General features: G+C 39.2%; 1 protein-coding gene across 2 annotated transcripts in view; it reads right to left on the reverse strand.

The window, feature by feature from the left end:
* LOC128014924 (netrin receptor DCC-like) overlaps positions 1–14905 on the reverse strand; it is a 123078-nt gene that overhangs the window by 106970 nt on the left and 1203 nt on the right. The gene's annotated exons all lie outside the window — the stretch shown is intronic.

The following is a 14905-nucleotide window of genomic DNA, read 5'->3' on the forward strand; positions in this document are numbered from 1 at the left end:
TAATTCTTATTAAGAGAACGCTACATCATTTGCTCAGTCCATTACTGTCTGATTCCTCTAATCTGTCACGAGTCTGCACTGTGGAAATAAAAATATTCAGTTCTCTCCAACTCAATTTTTTTGACTGATCACATCTACATTTTTCAATCGGCCTAACTGAATTAGTGTGAATTTAATTTTATAAATTCAATTAGGCCAATGTAAAAGTTTAGATGTAATCACCAGTCTCTAGAAAATGTTGAGTTGGAGTGGAAACCAGAGCTATCAGATTACTCGCAGGTTTTCAGTGACTGGCGTTCAGGGGTCCGTGTTTCCGGAGCGCAGCGGTCAGAGCCGTCACCACGGGAGGTCAAGTGAGCTGAGAGGGGTTCAATCACGACACCCAGCGCCCGCTCGCCCGCTGAGCCCCGAACAACACCACACTTCCCCATGAGCAGAGAGAAGATCTGACACACGCGTGACATCCGGCCTTCAGGAACAAGATCAGAATCACAAACTAACACGCTACAAACATGACCAAACAAACACACTTACCCAGAATGCAATGCAACAATTGTAGCATTTGTTTCTTGACTTAACATATGGCCTTTTCAGTTAACTACAACCATTTAAAAAATGTTTAAAATAAATTAATTAAAGATTTGTACTAAAAGCAGGGGTATTCGAATCTGGCCCAAGAGATCCACTTTCCTCCAGAGTTTAGCTCTAACCCTAATCTAACACACCTGAGTATGCTAATCAATGCTAATCAATGCTAATCAATGCTAATCAATGCTAATCAGCGTCTTCGGGATCATTAGACAGTCACAGGTAGGTGAGATCAGGGTTGGTCAATATTTGAGGAACCCTGTACTAAAGTAACCAGAACTGATATAGATGAATAAAAACTAGAAAGACATTTTTTTAATAACATGATAAAAATGAAATAAACAACAAAATAAAATAAAAAACTAACTAAAATTAAATTGAAAACAGAAAATGTTAACAATAGACTATAACTATTAAAACCCATTCAGAACAGGAGTAAAAATGTCTCCAGGTTCTGAATGTTACAATGTTTCGTTCCCTCGGGGTAACCATGGTTACATTTGTAACATGAAGACATTCCAGTGGGGAAGTCATGTCCTCGTGGTTAGAGATTGAGTTTAAGCTTGAGTTTAAGTGAACAAACAATGTGGGAACTATAATAGTACCTCAAATATACTAACTAAAAGTTCTGACATTTTTACACAAAATTAGATCAAAAGCCCAAAACAACAGTTCTAACAAAGCGTTTTTGTGTCCAGTAAAAATGTTCTTAAATCAAGACGCATTTACTGCAGAAGGAAACTGACATCAGATATTAAGTGTTGATATCCTTGATTTAAGGATGTTTCAATATTTCGAAAGGAGACAAATGCGCAGAGGAAGAAGATGATGTTTTGTTGAGTGTGTGTCTGCACTCGGTCAGATGATGAGACTCTGCTGGGGTCAAACCTGAGCAAACACCAGCCGAGACGTGCTGCTGCATACTGAACCACTGCGTTACGTGTGTGTGTGTGTGTGTGTGACGTGTTGAGTCCTGGCTCATTTCCTGCTGCGCCAGTGAAAGCAGTGCAGCGCTCCATCCTCACACAAGTGAACATCACTGAAGTAAAGACACACCACATTACTCCAGTGTATCCTCGACAGGACGATGAGCAGCATGACCTCAGTGACCTGCACACACTCACATCTCACTCTTGAAGTGCTCAATATAGTGTTCAGTACACTGCATAGGCAGCTGCCTCATAAGGGCACTTAAATATAAAACGTCTGAATGAAACACTCTTCATGAGCAAACCTCATAGAGATTCACTTCTGAATTCATGCTGCCTCAAGAAAACAAAGAGGATTCTGAAATACCAGTTCCAATCGGCATATTCTTAACAATGAATATCTCCAAACAAATAGTTCATCGCTGCCTTTGACAGAGACACTGAACACAGTCTCATCTTGACCTGACGGACACTCATCTGAAATATACATACGACATCAATGAAAGAAATGCAAGCAAATCAAATTATGATCCCAAAGTGACCAAAGTGAAGCACATATTCCTCGTATCTGGGAGAATCCAATGCCATCCTTCTTCAAACCGTCTAAATGATGAAAAGATCTCACCTCGGCCAGCGTCCACAGTCATTTAACCCTTCACCACATCCAGATTAATCTAGTCAATATCAATATGAAGGTCCAAGCTCAAACACACAGTGTCCTGATGATTTCAAAATAAGAGCGCAGCAGACTGACCTGTGCATCTGAAACATGCCAGTGATGATCTCGTTCACTAAAACTACAACCATAAAACAAAACATAAATCCTGTTTGGGATGTTTTCACTATATAGTGAGCACTCTTTCACACACTAATTACAGTACGCAGTGCACAGCTGGAATCTCTTCCTAAACACACACATTTAGCCTGAATGAAGTCTCTTATTAACACAGATTAAAAGATTTCTGAGATGATGGACATTAAAGCTGTGAGTCAGGGGTTGATGTCAGCTTTCAGGGATTGAGCTTTGAGACGAGACACACGACGGAAACTGTCAGGAGATTCATTCTCTCTGAAACAACGGTAAAGAGAGCCAAAGTCTTCAGAAGAAGAGCTCATGATCTGTTCTGAAACAATCCGTTTTCTGAACAGTTTGGTGTGATCTGACGCTGGTTTCAGCACAGCATTAAATCTAGTGTCTGGACACTGTGTGTGACCCAGAGTTAATGAGTCTCTCGTTTCATTAACTGCTGTATAAAGTGAGATTAATTCATTAGAGAGAGGGTCCAGCATCAGCAGAATGATCGAGGACGGAAGATAATCAGACTGGAGTTCATCTATGAACCAGTCGAGTCTGCCATGCGTGAAGTGTGAGACGCTTCGGATGATCTGGACGTTCTGGAGTGGGAATCTTTATGGACCGGATCACTCTATATTTCCGAACACAAAGAGGCCAGTGTGACCCTTGACCTCCTCAGCCTGGTGTTTGGAAACGGTGCTGTTTTAAAGCAGGATTATGCTCCCATCCAGCTGTGTTCACCGTGGGTTTATCAGTGTGTGTTTGAGAGGAGATCCCACGCCGTAAATCCGTCCGGCTCAGGCCTGATCATCAAGGTATTGTCGAGGTTAAAGTCTCTGAAATGAGTTTTCTGAGAGCGACGGGAGACAAAGGACAGAAGGATTGGAAGAGAGCTGCGAGCGTAACGTCCGACAAATAAAACACACGCCGATTCCCATAAGCTGACAGCAGAACGATGATTTTAGAATGAATTAGTGTTGACTCGACACTGATCTGAGTAATGACATCATGATTCCGTTGTTCTCCTGTTTATCTCTGTCTGTATTGAGCTGGAGAAGTAAATGGGACTTGACCTGTGATGTGATTTGGTCTGTTTATGAGCATGTGTGTTAGTATTCCTGACCGCTGTCCTCAAGAGTCTCAAAGCAGAGTAGATTGTGATTTATTTCAGATCCATCCGTGGATAAACACGTCTCGTTGTGCTCTATCTGTCAGAAATGATCAGAAGGACTGGCCATCAAACTCATTACATGTAAATGTTTCTGTGTATGGAACGCATGAATCAATCATCCCGGGCTCAACACTGAGGATCGTTCTGATAGATGGAGATAGATGGAGAGATGCTGTTTCTATTCAGAAAGACTTCACATTTCTATCATTTCATGCATTCCCTGGAAATCAAACCTGCAACTCCAGGGTCCTGGACTCGTATAATGTCTGAAGCAAAGGAATTGGCTCTGGATAAATATAATAAAATAAATAATTGGATCTGCCAAATACACATATGTAAATATATTTTCCTTTCACACAAACTGTTCTCAGCATGACGTGATGCACAGTGAACTCTGAGCTAGAGTAAGATGTGACCAGCGCTCTCCAGATGATCTGATGATGATATCTGACAGAGACATGCATCCGAATCAAACCAAAATCTCTTTATAGCTTAGTGACAAAGGCTCCAATTTAATTAAACAAATACAATACATGTGCTAATATATATATATATCATCAAAATAAAAGCTTAATTGCTTACCATTTGAAAATGAAGAAATAAAGATATGTAAGTTGTAATCTAAAAATGTAAAATGAATCATTATCATATATTCGATTTTTTCAATTTTTACAATTAATTATCAGTTAATTTAGAGTCAATAATGAATTATTAAAATAGTAATTTGTTTAATATATATATATATATATATATATATATATATATATATATATATATATAAGGCTTTACATTTACATTTATTCATTTATCTGACCCTTTTATCCAAAGCAACTTACATTTGCTTTATATGTCAGAGGTCACACGAGGGGTTAAGTGTCTTGCTCAGGGACACACTGGTGTCTCACAGTGGATTCGAACCCAGGTCTCTCACACCAAAGGCATGTGTCTTATCCACTGCACCAACACCACCCGCTTTATCACAAACCTCCCACAAACTCCATTCTGTCCTTCAGTTCACAGTCAATGGAGGAAACACGGGAGACGCACGCTTTGTTTCGCCGCGCTGCAGATGGACGTTCTGGCATCAGAGAGATGGAGCTGAAGACAAGATTCATCCAAATCCTGTGTGTGTGTGTGTGTGTGTGTGTGTGTGTGTGTGTGTGTGTGTGTGTGTGTGTGTGTGTGTGTGTGTGTGTGTGTGTGTGTGTGTGAGTGTGAGTGTGAGTGTGTGTGTGTGTGTGTGTGTGTGTGTGAGAGACAGAGACGATGAAGATGCTGTGAGAAGCTCCTGCATCCATCTGCGGTCGAGTGTATCTCAGCAGCCAAAGCAAACACACACACACACACACACACAGCGCTGCTATCAGCATGCGGCCCCATGTGTGTTATTAGGGGCCAGACTCCATCAGGGGCCCGACACACACGGGATCAGTGTCTCCGCGCCGCCTGACTCCTGTGTGTGTGATTACACGGCAGGAGGAGCAGAGGATGGAGGAGGACGGAGCGCCAGATGAAATAAAGACGGAGCAGATGTCTGATCTTGCCGGATCCATCTCTGTCTGTCTCTCCTGCAGGGTTTCAGCACGCCTGCCTTGTGCTGTCATATCAGACAAAACTGATACTTCTGTGAAAATGATTGTTTTTTAATTAATAAAAAAAAATAATCAATGCAAAAAAAAGAAAAGAAAACCATTCATTAATGCAAAAAATATTTATATCAATGCAAAATACCATTATGAACACAAAAATTATCAAAACGTATTAAACTATTTTCAATGCAATAATACAATCATATCAAAGCACAAAACATTATATCAATGGAAAATACAAAAAACAAATAAATAAACAAACATCAATCATCAAAGCAAAAAAGGAAACATTTACCACTGCATAATACTATTGTGAGCACACACACACACACACACACTTTTTTCAATGCAAAAATACAATTATATCAAAGCAAAATCACATCATATCAATAGAAATATATATATATATGAGCACCCGCTGTGCGTTGTTTCATCTGTTAGTAGTGTAATAACAGAACAGACGAGTATTTCTGCACTGAAAGCTTCTGGATGGACAAACAACTGATTGATTTCTAACTTCATTAGATTGAGAGAGAAACACTTGAACCCTCATCAGATCCTTCATTCATCTGTTAATTACTCCTTTCTCAAAAGCAAAATACTCTTCATCCGCCGTAACTCCAGCCGTTAACCCCGTATGGTCACAGCTCTTTCATCTGGAGTCGCCGGCTCCGTCCTTCTGTCACGGTGCGGAGACACAGGGGCTCCTGGGAATCAGCGCTCACAGCGGCTCTCTTTATGAGCGCGGATCAGTAATGACCCCGTGCCGAGAGCGCAGAGACGCCCAGCCCAATTACCAGGGGCAAATAAGTCCCGAATACAGGCAGAGAGCCGGAGGAGGCTGAATAAATGAAGTGACCCTCAGCGGGCAGCGGAGCTCAGGTGCTGCGCAGAGCTTTCTTACATTACGCTCAGATCCTCCTTACTCACTTATTCATTTGATTCATTTGAACTGATTTTATTTTATTATATTGAACATTATGTCTTTTATTTATTAATTCAACAACACTGAACAAAATGAGTACGAGTCATTAACTCTGCCACAAAAGATAGTAAGAGTAGTGTACACTTTCAGATTTAACAACCGTTTCATTCAAGAACAAACTGAATTCTTTATGATTGAGTCACTGATTCGTTCACTCACCAAATTAATTCAGACACACTGATTCATTCAAGAATCAAACAAGTGACTGTTAATGAGCGAATCACTGAATCATTCTTTCTGATTCATTCCATTTCAACTGATTCTTCCAAAAACACTGATTCATTCGTTCCAGAAGAAGTGACTGACTTTATGATGCGTCACTGAATCATTTATTCACCAAATTAAAAAATAAATATATACATATAAACTATTTCAGTCCTTCTACTTCAGAGTAAATCCTGCACCATTTCTTCCGTGTATATTACTCATTGTTTCTAATGTCTGTGTTGTGTGTCAGGTGTGTTCATGCACTTTCACAGCTGTGTGTATACTGTATGTGTGTTCATATGCATGTGTATGTAAAGCACTTCATCATCTCTGAGTCCATGCATAATGACAAAACCTGTCCGAAACGCCCCTCAAACCTCAGTTTGTTGAGGTGAGTCAGAGAGATGTGTGTTCTCCAGCAGCGCTGATTAAAGAGAACTCACATCCACCACATCAAGAGCTGCATGCAGATGGGACAGACGCCCTTGCAGAAGAAAAGACACACACGGCATCGTCACAATGATGTTCCACCGCTGTTCCGGAGGAAACTGCATCTCTACAGCTGTTGCATCTTAACGTGAGCTGAACGCTGATAAGTACTGTGCGACCACAGTGCACTGGTGTGTTCTCGTGTTATAAGGTGACACAAAGCATCGCTCCAAGGCTGAAGATTGCAGGAGACAGTGAGCCTTTCCACGCATCTCACTCCAATTCCAGCCAGCGCTGTGCCTGCTTTACTGATTCTTCACATGAGATTTTACTTGTCAACACGCTGTGAGAGAGACGGGTGTTCCTGCGTGACTGGATCTGGCAGTATTAAGCTCTCGCTGTGGTAAAATTAACCTGCTGCACCACGTCGTATCTTAATCAGGTCGAGTGACATTAGTGAAGACGGATCAGTTCCTCACACTGCTGCTCAACGCTTCCATGATGGAGAACACACCAGAATATTCTGCAGAACATCGTCTGAGTCCAGCAGGGGAACGTCATACTGCGATGCATCGGTACCGATATCACAGATACACATGTTCGACACGATCAGAGACCAGTCAGTGATGCTCAGGATCTGCACCGCTTTGAGCTTCAATGTTCGATCATGAACCCCAACTACAATAAACAGACCAAGTCTGTGGAAGCTTCTTTAACCCATCATACTTGGTTTAAATAAATAGAAAACTGAGAAATTGTATTTTATTTAGAGATGAAAAGTCAAAAATGATGACCATAATTTTGTCATAATTATGACATAGTAAGTCATATTTAATACTTTTAAAGTTAAAATTATGACATACTAACACATAATTATGAGATACCAGTTAAAATTATGACAAAAAGTTTAAATTGACTGTCAATATTATGATAAAAATTACTTTGACGTTGAATTTTCAATCTCATAACTTACATTATTGTAGCTTTTTGTCACAATTTTGACTTTCATCTCATAATAGAGTATGTAATTTCATTTTTTGTCATAATTTAGACTTTTTTTATATCATATTTATGACTCTATCATAAATACAACTTTTAGCCTAAATCTTGACTTAAAATATCAATTGGCATTTGTCATAATTCTGACTTTTTATCTCACAGATGTGACTTTTTTTGTTTCATTATTTCGACTTTTATCTCCTACTTGACATTTATGTGATCATTTTGACTTAATGTGTGAATTCCAACTTTTATCTCAATTTTTTGTCATAATTTTGAATAAATCTCATAATTAACTTTTTATGTCATAATTTCAGCAATTTCCACATTTGTATCTCATACTTGACTATAATGACTTCATATCAACTTCAACTTTTGATGTCATCATTTTGACTTGATAGGTCATTAAGTTGAATTGTGACATCGTTTTCCAACTAAACTAATTACTTTTATTTCCATAAAAAGCTGAATGCCAGCGGTGGAGGTGGGTGAGTAATGTAAGCAGTGTGTGACTGAACGGTGCCTGAACCCAGTGACACAACCACCCCTGGATGAGAAACTCATAATGACTAAACGCTTTCTGGCTGAACTCGTCCTTTAATGCAGATGAGAAGAACAAAGGCCTTGGGAAACAGAGAGAGAGAAACACACACAGCAGCAGGTCAGAAGTGACACACACACTCACACACGCTCATAAAGCCACTTCACAGTCAGACACACTCTTGACAATTAAAGCGAGTGCGCACACACACACACACACACACACACACACTCACGCACACACACAGCTGACGGCGGCCAAGCGTGGACAGATGGGGCCAATTGTGATGGAAATGAAGAGTGACCCCTTGAACGCGCGGCTCTTTTGAGGACGAGATGTCATGGGCTCGTCTTTTATTTTAGCAGCGGTTTGTTTATCACACAGATCCGCTCACAGTGATACGGCTCATGCAGAATCTCTCTTGATCTATTATCAGATAACATCAGATTATGTTGTAGAATGAGCATTGAGTGTGTCGAGTCATGGATCTGATAGACACTGGATTCCTACGAATCACTATTCAGCTACAACACACGTCTGAAATCCTGAAGAGTGATCTGAATCTGAATTCTTCACTGACACTTTACCACAGTCCAGAGCTCTGGGGAACGTTCACCGTTCATCATTCATCCCCTTGAATCATAAGCAGAAAGAATGAGTTTTTAAGAACACACTAGTATTCGTTCTCAGTTTTCTGAATTCACTGACTGATTTGAGCAACGATTCTGATCCTACAAGCTGAAGCTGAATCACATTGCAAACCCCAACATCACGGCTTTGATTCCCAGTGAATGCATGAACATCTGCTTTAATCCAAAGCACTTTACATTACACTGAAGGCATGCATGTTAACTGAGAGGAAATTCTTTTAAATACAAGCCCAGTTGAATGCAAATTAATGCATATTCAATATTAATGCACAGGCAGTTATTATTTGTCCAATAAAAACATTTATATTCAACCACTGAAGTGTAAAATTGAAAGCAGCAAAGTTTTTAATTTATTTCCTTGGAAATACAATCATAGAGTTTTATAATCACACAAGTCCAGCCATGATCATAAACTATAATTAGTTTAGCACTGAAAGTCAGACATCGATCTAGAAACTTTGGAATATACGTTCATTCGTGTATTCTTTGAGACTCAAACCCATGACCTTGGTGTTGCGAACCCAATACTCTTCAGTCTGAGCAACAGAAACACATGTGACGGTTAGAGGGTTAACCTGAACACAAACTCCATAAACACTAGGAAAAAGATTTGACATCAACAAGAAACAAACACAATAACAATAATTTTATCATTTAAAATCATCTTTGATAATCAAAATTATTTTTTTAAATGTCTTCATGCTGTGAAATGGCTTGCTCTAAACATTACACACACCTCATTGAGTATGCAGAGTCATGAATATGTAAATTAGCCCCGCCCCCAGCCCAGACTCTGCTGCTTCACTCGAGTAACTGAAGTATAATATAAGTATAACTGGATTAATTCAGACTAAACTAGACTTAAACAAGAACTAAACACTGCTCAGCCTCGGTGTGGACTGAAAAACACCAATTAGACACGGAAACAACTCATCTCATAAACTAATGAAATATAATTAGAAGACAACAGTGACCTTCCTAACAGCCTTTTATTGGTTATTATCACTTTTCATCTCTATTCATATAAAGTCATTTTCTTCTTTTCTAAGCTACAGAGTATCTTCAATATCTCTCTTTCAGTGCTAAATTAATTAACAATCATGATCACGGTTTAAAAATCGATGAATACATTTCCAAAAAAATAAAGTAAACTAAAGCAATTTAATTACTGATGCTGCTAATTCAATGAGAAAACAACAACAACATATATCCATGAAATAATCATGTCATTGACTATTTTTGTGTTCATTTATAATGGTTCAGTTTAGAGATTAATGATTCAAAATATCTTTATAATGCTATATCACTATTAATACGGTCATTTTTACTGCATTTTTGATCTACAGTGTTTTGTGTATTCTTCTAAATTCTTAAAATGTTATGTTTAGGTTTGGGAGTAGGGTTAGGGGATCTAAAATACTGTAGAAATCACTTATCAATAGAATAATTCAAGTGCATTTAGATCTTTATGATATGAAAGATTCATATATATATTGTACGTTGTTTAATGTGTTAAATATGTAATAATTATGGTTTAGATCATGGGCTTCAGCACTGTGACTGTAATCCAATGCGGCGCTCTGAAAACTGAAGAGAGATGTGCGCTGAATTAGAGACGTGAAGTGAGTGGGTCCAGCACAGAAAAGTGTATTTCGTACATGTTACACATTAATAGCTACAACTCACAACCGATGTCTACTGATTTTAATGTCAGACGGTCATTTCATAAAATGAAAATGAATCTGAGCCTCATAAGGTTTTGAAACGAGACTTTGACACTGATGTGTGTGTGTGTGTGTGTGTGTGTGTGTGTGTGTGTGTGTCTCTGTGTGTGTGTGTGTGTCTAATGTAAAGGGCGACACTCTCTGTAAGATCACATTAATTCACTAATTAAGGCTTTAATTAAGAAGGCTTTTCCTCCAGCTTTCAGAGAAATGTATTTTCTCCAGCAGCCGACATAAAGTAGGACGAGCGCTCTTTAACCACTGGCAAACATTAATCACAGCGGAGACGCCTGTCTTTACATGTGATGAGTTATTCATCGAGTCGCTCGGGCAAAACACACTCCATCTGACACACAACAGCAGAGAAACACACACACACACACACACACACACTCGAGTGTGAGAACAGAAACATCTAAACCTGAGCATCAGGACTGGAGAGAGATCCACAGTAATCACAGTGAAGGCTCGGAAAGAAACCGATCACTCAGACATGATTAGAGCCGGAACTAACGATTATTTTGATATGTAATTTAATTGCTATAGCCTTTGTGTAATAATTTAAAGATGACCATCTTTAAGAATGACTATTAAAATGAAATGGTAAAGCTTTACATCAAAAGTTCATTTGTAACATTAAGATTAATGAAAGCTGTAAAAGTATTGTTTCCTGTTAGAATGTATTAATTGCAACGTTTACTGATACAGTTTTAAAACGTTCAAGTTGAACTAACTTTAATGATCAATATATAACTAATATTAATATTTGTATTTATTTGCAAAGAATGGATCAGTTCTGTTTTGTTTATTTGTTTTATAGTAATGCTTTCGTTCAGTATCCATTTTAAAGACTATCGGTTGATGTATCGGTATCGGTATCGGATACTCAATTAAATACATTTACCATCAGAAGGATTTGTTATTTTGTTGAACTTGAAAATAAAATGAATGTTAACTTAAATAAATAAATAAAATAATCAGCTTGTTTTCAGCTTGTTGCCAAGGAAATATTTTTACTTACTTTAAACTGGTGCACTAAAATATCTTAAACTATATAGCTATCTAAAAATATATTTAAAAAATAAAAATATTTATATATTAAAAACTGAATGATACTAAAATAACACTGAGAAGGACATGCAAATATATAATCTCACTCTTATAATAGGCAAAAACGATGAGAAACACCGGTCCATGAAATATTTATGGCCTGAAATCTCAGTTTCTCAGTTCTGTCATTTATCAGGTTCTTCTGTATTTGATCTGGCTGGATTTGAGCAGAGGACGGCAGACATCACGCTCTCACAGAAATCACCAACAATCTCAAACTAATGAGATTCTGCGCTCTTCGATTAACCTTCAGCCTCGGTCAGATGCAGAACTTCACACAAACGCACAAAGCTTCCTCCGTCGCTCTCGACCAGCTCAGAGCTTCACTAGCATGAGCTGGCTAACAGAAGGAGAGCGGCGCGGCCGGCGGTCACGTCACACACGATGATTACACGAGTCTGATGTGACACACGTCAGTCACAGCGAGCCTCTGCAGATCCTGATGTTTCTGCCGTTTAGGGCTGTTTTAATGACGCAAGACAAAATCCCAGTCATGTGCATCTGGAGCGGTTTATTAGAGCAGAACAAGCACTCAACACCAACAAACCTCTGACATTAAACATTGACCTCAGCGTTCAGATCGTCCTTTCACCGCTCATCAGCACCCAACTCATCAGAGCTGCCTTACAAACTACACTGAGCCTTTATCAACCACCTCTATTTAGAACTTACATCTCATCCATTTATAAAAAAGAAATGTGAAAATCCATGTCTGCGGTGCATCACTGACCCTGGACCAGCGTTTAACCCTCCGGAGTGTGTTTCTGACCGCTGACTGTAAAGCAGACGCTCTTGGTGAAGCACAACGGCTGGATTTACGAGCACTTATGTAGATTAGTGATGCAGAAGAGCGTTTGGACCGCGCAGAAGAGTCTCCGTCCTGCAGCATCACAGGAGGAAAGTGGAATTATTAATTCACAGCATGATTAGCTGTTGAGCTCAAGAGCTCTTGAGATGAGTTAAGAGAATGACAAGCACAGCACGCCATCTTTGACTGACACAAGGACTTTAAACCTCAGATAAACACTGCATTACTGCTGTTACGACTGAGCTAGAAGCATCAGAACTGAGTGGAGCTCTGCCGTGTACTGAAACACAGTGAAACATGCTAAATCAAGTCTCACAATACATATAAACTTCTCCATTATCTGTCCGTTTCCTTAGTGTTCAGTGATGGAGTCGACACAGAAACTGACCTATCAGTAAGCCCCTCCGCTCGAACGCAGATGAGCCAATGGCAGTCGAGTATCAGTTGCATCTTTAGATTTCAGCACCATAGAGAAACACAAAGCTTTCATCGGTTTGATGGTGTTTATGCTACAAAAATGGAAAAACGATGTGCCTAGGATACATGTAACATGAATTCCTGTTATCCTGAGAGGAAATACAATGTCATTTATTTCATTCCATTTCCTAAATCCAAGCCTAATCACAATGAAGATGAAACGTTCATTTTCTGGCTGTCATACTCTCATTAACTTACACTTTTCATCTGCTCAAGCAGAACTTGAATGTCATCGTGTGCTTTAGCAAGAAAGCTGTGGCTAAAACTAGCTAAAGTTAGTGAGTCCATGCTAATGTACAAACCTTAACAGCGGACAGCTCTCGTGTTGTGTACCATGCAGTGAAAGACAAAAACACATAAAGAAGGTCTGTATGAGAGCGCCTGTCCGTATTAATCTGGTGAGATCTTACTCTGCAGTATATGAACAGTGTTGATCCGGGATGTTTCCAGCATATATGAGAAACTAAATACAAATTACATTATCCTAACTGATATTTTCTCAAACCAAGAAACTACCCAATCTGTAGGAGAAAACAGGTCTTCTATGAAAAGCAGGATGAAATAAACAAGTGCATGTGTTGATGTGACTGAGGTGTATGGAGGTGTTACTGTAGTAAACACACATCTCTCCTGAGAATCCTGAGAGAGATCCGCTCCCGGCACATCATCCCGTGTGTTTGCGTCCTGTTTCATGAGCCATACGTTTCAGTTTCTCACTGTGGGAAGCTGTAGGTGGTGAAACGCAAACCGTTCGAACATGAGAAGCACATCTGACGGTAATCAACCTAACAGAGTCCTTCACACACCATCACTAACACCAGCGCCTGCCAAACACACACAGAAACACCAGAGCAATGCATGTGTTCGTGATCCAGGTGCCCTTCGAGACTACAGCTGCATGTAACACCTGAACACTGATCCATCAGCAACAGAAGCAAGGAACCGGACACAAAGAGAGTGATCTGAAGAAGAGAGCGCAGGCAGAACTTCTCTTCCAGCACCTGTGAGTCTCCTGAGCGTCTGAACATCTGTTTCCAATTGAGATGTTTGGAGAAAATGAACAATCAGGATAATAATGCAGCGGTGGATTGAGATGAAAACAGCAGGTGTGAGAAGAGCTGGACGGCTGGAAGAGGTTTACTTCACGACACTGAGGACGTTCAATGTGAATATGACCATTAGAGACGGAGCAAACAAACAAATACTGCGGCCGAGAGAGCAGAAACAAAGATTTCCAAGAACTGAAAAGATTTTGCTTCTCCAAGAAAAAACACACACAGTTTTATGAGCCAACTCTACATGAATTCAGATTAACTAGAATTAAAACATGAATCGATTACAACAGAATCAGTCTATTATTTAGAAAAACTCATTTCCATGGCTTTTCCAGGCATTTGTGTTAAAAAATAAATAATAATAATAAGAGATCACACTCCGAGTGATTGGCATAAATATAGAAATGTACACTTTTCCAGACCGGGAAATGTTGAAATGATCCTATATTTGCATGTTTTCCATTATAGTGAAACAGATGGTGATTATCTGAAGGAACTCGACTCTTAAAGGTTTCAGAAGCGATGCCACAGAAGAACTATTTTTGGTTCCTGAAAAGATCAGTTCTTTAAAAGAAATCTTTTCCACTGCACCTTTAACATCCATGGACAAAAGAAAAGGTCCTTTAGATGATAAAATGTTCTTCACATGAGGAGAAAAAAGGAGTCATTTTGAGAACTGATCACAGGAAGTACTTTAGGGAACCAGAAATTGTTCTTTAGCATCACTTTGAAAGGTTTTTTTTTTAAGAGTGATAGAGCATTTCTATTTCATGAAGCCACAGACATCATGAGATTCATTAATGATTTGTGATCAAGTTTGAAGCAATGCATCTTTCTTTATCTCTTT

This window comes from Carassius gibelio, chromosome A5, assembly GCF_023724105.1.
Source record: "Carassius gibelio isolate Cgi1373 ecotype wild population from Czech Republic chromosome A5, carGib1.2-hapl.c, whole genome shotgun sequence".
In the NCBI taxonomy this organism is placed as follows: Eukaryota; Metazoa; Chordata; class Actinopteri; order Cypriniformes; family Cyprinidae; genus Carassius; species Carassius gibelio.